Here is an 8483-nt window from a genome sequence, read left to right on the forward strand (position 1 = left end):
GTTTTCTAAAATGAGAGCAGAATGTGGGTTCATAATTATAGCTATTTGATACCAGAAGAGGGTCTTATTGCAAAACCTGAACAACTTGCAGTTTTATTCTTAGAATTCAATGAATGGTTTTCACAATTCACTGCACTGCTTACCTATAAATTATAGATGCTTTATGTAATATAATAATCCTTTCATGTTAATTCTAAGTATTACACAAATTAGCCACTGGCAGAAGTTTTCTCATATATTTTTAGAAAAGCTGAATTTTAATAATTTGTTGACAAAGGAAAACTTTCTTAATAATTATTATTCATGTTTTATGGCTATCTGACAACCTCAACAAAAGGGCTTATTAATTTGATATTTTTCTAGAATTTTCAGAAAAGGTCCTATAAATTACAAAATTTCTAGCCTTCAAAGTAAAAGATATATCTAAAAATTTCAATCCTGTGTGTGTGTGTGTGTGTGTGTGTGTGTGTCTGTCTGTAAGCGTTTCTCAATCTTGGGTCTTCTACCAAAGGCCTGGTAGTTTGAGGGTTCTTCACAGCTTCTTAGCTGTTGCTGGCACTGCATTCTTCTGGACAGAGAGGTCTGATCCTGGAATCTGTTGGAGCCACTTTCCCAGTTTAGGAGTCACAGTTCCAGATGCTCCTACCACCTCTGGTATCATAGCCTCTCTCACACAGAGAGACACACAAACAGACAGAGTGCTTGCTCCAGACTCATAAAGTTTATTTTACTGTAATACATTCTTCAATATGGAATTAGAAATAAATTTCCCTGGGGACTATTTCTGAAGCTTTACTGGTGAATGCAAACATACCCGAGAGAAAAGAAACTTTCAACATGGAATAATTGCTCCAAAAGACTCATTTTTATTTCTAGACAAAGCAGTTTGGGACTGGCATAAAAAGAACAAATCATTAACTGTTTTCAATTAACTGGAGAAATTTTTCCCATTCTTCATAAATTCTAAACTTTTCCTTTGTCTCAAATGCTGTAGATGCGACTTATCAAAGAACATCTTCAATATATGCTATTTTCATACAAATTAGACTTATTCATCAGAGTTAAGAAAAATAATAGCTTAGATAATAACCTTATACATATATTTTAGACCTTCTGGCAATTCTACTACCTAAAAGAACAGAAACATGTATAATCCCTTAAAAAAACAAAGTAGAAACAAAATGAAATGAAATTGACTTGCCCCCACCAAAAAATCTTTAAAAGTTTTACAATTATTATAAGTTTTGTAATAATTATCACTATCTGACATTTTGTAATAATGATGATAAGCAAATTATGGTTTTTAGTCTATCCTAGAAAAAGTAGATGAATTATAGCTGTTTGTGAGTTCATCAGTATATTTAGTAACAGGACTTAAATTTCAAATTTAAGTTTTGATTCTTATAAAATGAACAATTTACTAAATAACTGCAATGACTCAACTGGTTTCTGATTTTTTTTTTCAAGATAATCCAATTAACTCTTGTTTCTGGAGTATAATCATCATTGTCTACACATAGACTAAGAAATTTGTTTGCTGTTTCTCTATGACAAAATACACAACAAGATTGTCCAAAGATTGGATAAACCAGACAATAGTATAACTATTGTACAACAGGTACAATTCATAGAAAATTGAATTGGTTTAACATATTCCACTGTGGAAAATTGCTGATTAAGGCTGTTTTAAACAAACAATAGAAAACCTTAGACTTTATTCTTAGTTTCAGATCTAATCCATATGGCTAAATTGGAATAAACAAATTATTCTGCTTTCTATACCATATTTTATAGGGAGGGGTAGATGAATAAGATAACATGAGTATGATCCACTAGTAATTTTTTTGGATAAATTGGAAGGCAACATGGCCAAATGCAGGACATCCCTGAACACCAAATAAATAACCACAAATTCATTTTTTTTTTATTTAGTTTTTCAAACATGTACAAGATGACAAGTATAGGTATAAACATGGACATGAACAAGGAATGAGTACAAATAAATGGGACAGTAGGAAAGTACAGTAGGCACGCTGGTGCACTTATGGACACCCCCTTTATGGACCTCTAAGGAATAGGGTGAGGTCCACGGTAGACAGTTTAAGGTTGAAGTTTTGGGGGTTAGAGGATTAACAACCAAGTCAGGTAGAGCATCACGTATTTTCTGCAATTGAGTTTGGAGCGGTTTACCTTGAGTTTGTATCTATTGTTTGCTTGTGTATTGTTGAGGTTGAAGCTGAAGTAGTCATTGACAGGTAGGACGTTGTAACAGACAATTTTGTGTACTATGCTTAGGTTTAGTTAAGTCTTTTTTATTTATTTACCTATTACAACAGAGACATTAATGATTCTTATACTTAGGATCTGCTGAAGTGTAGCTGAAAAGCAACTTTATTACAAAGCCTCAAAGGGAAGCAATGCAAACTTGCAAGTTCAGGGCAATGGAATGGAAATTATTTGAACTATACAATAGGCTTATTAGGTTTGGCAATGCATTGTGTTATACGTCCTAAAGAAATATTCAAGTATTATATATTGAGGGCGTCAAGAAAGCAGCTTTTACCTTGATTGATGTTCATAAACATTAACTTTGTCACAGATTGGGAACTCTGGAAATTTATAAAGTACACATTATATTTATCAGTTACTTTTGGAGCTACTTTAGGCACATGAAATGACTTAACATGACTCATATTAGAAACAGATTCCATTCTGACACAAAGTATCACTTCTATTTTATTTCGTGTATATTTATGTGCATAATATAATGAGTTCCTTGTGGAAAGAAAGATGTTTCTTTAGTTGTTTGAAAACAAAGATTAATAATTCATTAACATGCAGCATGCTGAGAATTTTGCCTTTGAAATTTCCATACAGTGGAGGCCAATGCCTCCCCACAGATTCATATGGTAGAGTTCAGAAATGGACAATTCTGGTTTCTATGCCTTTCATTGTTTTATATCCACAAGAGTTACAACAGTAAAAAAAAAAGTCTCTTTTTTATTCATGCATAAAGTAAACAAACAAACAAACAAAAGTACATTATAATGCTATTTATAGTTTGGATGATGTTCTTTGTAACTAACCTTTTTTCCATCATAGATGCTGCCTTAAAACTGATTAATGTAAGAGCAATTTAAATCTATTTTAAGATGGCAGCTTGTTTCTTTTAAAGAGAAAGGACAACCAGATAAAGATCATGAGAAAGAAATAAAGATGGGTCAGAAAAAAGAGTGAATGGGCATTGTTATTCTTGTTTGCACCAATCCTGTACACTACTGGCAAAAGTCCATCCAATACACAATATCAAAAAGTGTTAGAAAACCAGGTTTTCCTATCCTGTTTTACAATCATTTAAAACTAACATTGCATACATTGTAAGAAGCCTAGCAAACTACATAACATTTTATAGTGCCTTAGATCAGACTTGGGGAAGCATTATATGTGAAATGTAATTCTAGAATAGTCCATTTAAGAGAGATTTCTGGCAAAGAACTGGTGAACTGACATCCCACAGATAGTGATTACAGATGGATATGAAAGCTGGATGCTGGATCCAGACCATCCAAATGTCTCCAAAGAAAAGAGAGATCTTAAGATCACTTATAATAAGATAACAGATAATCCTAGACTTATGACCACAATTGAGATCAAAATTTCTGTTGCTAAATTTGATATTTGTTAAGTGGCTTTTGCCCCATTTTATGATATTTTTTGCCACAGATGTTAAGTGGTTGTTAACTTAGTAATACAGGTGTTCATTAAATATGGCTTCCCTATTGACTTTGCTTGACAAAAAGTTATAAAATATAACTCCAGGACACTGCAACTGTCATAAATATGAGTCGGTTCCAAGCGTCTGAATTTTGATTGGAGACTAAACAATCATTTGTTTGAAATGGTACAGGGTTTCCTATTTGATCAGGGTCAGACTTTGGGGAAGTATTATATGTCAAACGTAATTCTAAAATAGTCCATTTAAGAGAAATTTCAAAGCAAGTTTCATTGGGGCATTTCTCTTAAATCATTAAGAAAGAAAATTTTATTAAAAGTTTAAGCCTTTGAAAAAACAATTCATTATTATATAGCCAAAGAGTATTAAATTTGATTTAAAATATTTAAAAAATTAATGGATTGGGATCCAGATGGACTTGAAGTATAACTTTGAAATTAACTATCAGAATCCTTTCTGTGGGAAACTTTCTATGTTTAGGAACATCAGTTAGTTTAAGAACATCTTGAAGTGATAAGATTATTTTGAATGTTATCACTAGAGGATACCATAAGGAAAGGAATGCATCAATAGATCCATTAAAAGAGATCTTATAGAAGAGTGGCAGAAGTCAGTTTGACCGTGAGGGGAAGGGGGGGGTAGAGTCAAAAGAAGAATCAGTCTAAAGTGTTTTGTGGCCACAAAGAAAGTCCTTCTCCTCTTGAATTCTGTTGACCCTTATCAAGTACTAAAATAGTGCTAACCGTTACTTGAGTAGATTCCTTTGCATAAGCACAAGTAGTAATAAAAGCAGTTTAACTGGAATTTCATCTGGCCCTGGTCTTTTGTGTCTGAAAAATTGGGCTCAGAAAATAAATTTAAGATTCTTTGCTATTACAGAAAAGCTGGATGATGTCACTGAAGAAGAACAAATTCCATTAAATAAAATTGAAATTGATGTGAATATTGTTTTAAAAATATACAGCCTTTTAGAAAAAGATGAGAAAGGATGAAAGACTGGATTAACAAATGAAACAACTTATGATTTAACGATTAAAAAAAATATGCAAGTACTAAACCAGAAGAGTGATGTGGATAATCTCTTTACATTGTATTTACAAAAGAAACTGGTTGAAGTTTTTCTGAACTTTTTCACTTTTTAAATGTTTATTTTTATATATATTATACTATATATTTTGTATTATTTTTATAACAGTATCTTTTATAAAAATTATTACAAAAAATAAGAAGAGTCTATTTAATATTAAAGTGAATCAAAAGTAGAATCTGACCTATATTTTCAAAAAAAAAAATCTCTAATTATAAGTAACAAGATATCTTCAAAAAGCAATAAATGGAATTAATGATGGGTGACTAGTTATCATCTTTGGGAAATTATTCTTTAGAAAGTAGGATACAAATACTCTTTTTAGATATAATTATTTGCTTTTCCTTAAAAAAAATCCTGTTGTGAACAGGGTGTCAGTGAAGCTGTATGTGAAGAATAAGAATTATATGCTATGCAAAATATATCTCATTTGCTGTTGCTCACAAGATGGAAGCTAAATCGAGATTCTTGTTTCTGTTTTTCTAAACATCTCAAACCACTATTCCTAGAAAGAACACACTTTCTTGTATATGCTTTTTATTACTTCCTAAAGGATAAATATATCTAAAGTAATTAATTTAATCTTTATAAATACTATGTGAAATTATCCAAATTGTATTTTTTTTTTGCCTAATATGCAAGAATCTAGTTACTTAACACATACTTTTATGTACTTTTTTATCAGGGTAAGTGCATCCATATATACAATTAAACTTTAAAGATATTGCATACATTTAAATATTGACTTTACAAGGAATTGCATTAAAACATATAAATGCATGTAATAGAACAGAATTATGGCAAAAACATGTGACAATAATGCATAACAGAAGTAGAAAGATTTACTTTCCTTAGGAATTGGTAATGTAAATAGCAACATATTTTTGTTATGTATACCCTTGTGAATAATAAAACTCTGAAAAGAATTGTACAACTTAATAGAAGTTCAATATGAATCCAATTTAAACTATTTGTTTACTTAATACAATATTCATATATGTTAATGATTTCTTAATGTATACTGACTTGACCTGCTTGATCTGCCCTAAAACAATTTCTTTTTAAAAACAATTTCACCTTCTGCCTGTTTTACACAATCAATTCCATCTTGGCAGCAAATAATGAACTTATTAGTTAACTGATCTATATTTGTCCTCAACTGCTCTTAAGATTCAAAATACCTATGGCTCAAAGCTATCTCTTTTTCAGTATTCACTTGTGCTGCTAATGTGATAGGAAATCTTGGATTAATAAGAAATCTTTAACCATGACTTTCACTAGGGTTGCATCTATAACTACATTATATTATCAAGGCTCCAGTTTATGTGACAGTGTTGGCATACATGCTTCCTGTTCCAGATAATACCACTATATCTATTTACAACAAACTCTTCCAATGCAGTTTGAAAAAGAGAGACACAATTTAGAACTGAATTTTCCATAGAGAGATATCATGTGAACAAGTCTGTTTTCTCTGAAGCTGGTGTGATCCAATATTTTTGGATTCCTAGAGTTGGATCTTTTATGGTACAAGTACCATATTCAAGGTCACAACATCTCCAGGTTGTGCTACTCTGATGAAATGATACTATCATTGATTCTGCCTTTGAATGACAATGTTCTAAACCAGAGGGCAAATTTGTATAGTATACAAATCTGCCCTCTGGCTTAGAACATTGTCATTCAAAGGCAGAATCAATGACTGAAACCAATAACTGCTTCTTCATTTTTTATAAAAAGAGAGAATAACAAGAAAAAAGTCAATTTCCCAAAAATCACCCGTATCTCAAACACACATTTTTGAAGATAATCAATAGCTCAGCAAAAGTGATAATATTTTCATTCATCATTTATTTACAGTTGTTCTCCCATGTGATATTTCCACTAGAGTTGTAAGTGGGTTGTGCCACAAATTTTTTGTGTACAAATTTAGAAGTTTTGCCTATTTATATATTATATTTAAATCTTTTTTACTTCTGGGTATGCAGCCCAGTCATACATCTCTTTCTCCCTCCCTCCCTCCCTCCCTCCCTCTCTCTCTTTCTCTCCCCCTCTCTCTGTATGTCTATCTCTCTGTCTATCTTTATCTGTCATCTCTATATCATCTATCTCTATTTCTGTATCTATCTTTAATTTATAACAAACCTATTAATTTCATTAAATTTAGCATTAACAAATATTCTATGAGGAAGCTAGCGTGACAATAAGGGAATCTTGCACAAATATCTTGAAACAGCAGATAAATATTGAGAATGTTATATGAAAATAATTCATAGCTATGGTAATAGTTTACTCAAGATGAGATTTTATGTTACTTCTATTGGATTCTGATCATATCCAAAGGTATTTTTTTTATATAAAATTACTACAAAATGTTATAACTTATATCCTAATGTTGACCCTAACTTAATTTAATCTATTTAAAATTAGATTTTCAGTTCTTTGGTAGCTAAACTGATAATAGTTAATTAACTATTTCACAAACATTAAATTGACCTTTTTTTCTCAAGAAAGGTAGTACACTAAATTTATACGGATTATTCCATATAGCATCTGCATCCATGGGTGAAGCAGACTATCTAGATCCGTTCCAGTTGGGCTTCAGGCCTGGGTATAGCACGGAAACGGCATTGGTCGCATTGGTTGATGATCTCTGGAGGGCTCGGGACAGGGATTGTTCCTCTGTCCTGGTCCTATTAGATCTCTCAGCGGCTTTTGATACCATCGACCATGGTACATGCTGCATCGGTTGGAGGGGTTAGGGGTGGGGGGCACCATGTTACGGTGGTTCTCCTCCTTCCTTTCTGACCGTACACAGTCTGTGTTGACAGGGGGGCAGAGGTTGACCTCGAGGTGCCTAGTTCGTGGGGTGCCACAGGGGTCGGTCCTCTCACCTCTCCTGTTCAACATTTATATGAAGCTGCTGGGTGAGATCATCCGTGGCTTCGAAGTGGATTTCCATCAGTACGCTAATGACACTCAGCTGTACATTTCCACCCCGGGCCACCCCAATGATTCCCTTGAAGTGATGACCCGGTGTCTGGAGGCCATACGGATTTGGATGGGGAGAAACAAGCTCAGGCTCAACCCCTCCAAGACCGAGTGGCTGTGGTTTCCGGCATCCCGTCATAATCAGTTGGTTCCATCACTGACTATAGGGGATAAGACCTTGGCCCCGTAAGAGAGGATTCGCAACTTGGGTGTCCTCCTGGACTCTCAGCTGTCTTTAGAAGATCATCTGATGGCTGTGGCCAGGGGGGCTTTTTATCAGGTTTACCTGATCCAACAGTTGTGCCCCTTTCTAGACCGGGATGCCTTGCACACGGTCACTCATGCCCTCATCACTTCCCATCTGGACTACTGTAATGCTCTCTACATGGGGCTCCCCTTGAAGAGACCCGGAGCTCCAGCTGATCCAGAATGCGGCCGTGCGGATGATTATGGGGGTGACTCGGTGCTCCCATGTAACACCGTTCCTGCATGAGCTGCACTGGCTCCGAATGGTCTTCCGGGTGCGATTCAAGGTGTTGGTCGCCACCTTTAAAGTGCTCCATGGCATAGGACCTGGATATTTACGAAACCACCTTCTGCCTCCGATAGCCTCCCACCGACCAGTATGCTCCCACAGAGTGGGTCTCCTCAGGGTGCCGTCGGTTAGACAGT

Source organism: Pantherophis guttatus, chromosome 6 (assembly GCF_059756535.1).
Source record: "Pantherophis guttatus breed Tessera chromosome 6, ASM5975653v1, whole genome shotgun sequence".
Lineage (NCBI taxonomy): Eukaryota > Metazoa > Chordata > Lepidosauria > Squamata > Colubridae > Pantherophis > Pantherophis guttatus.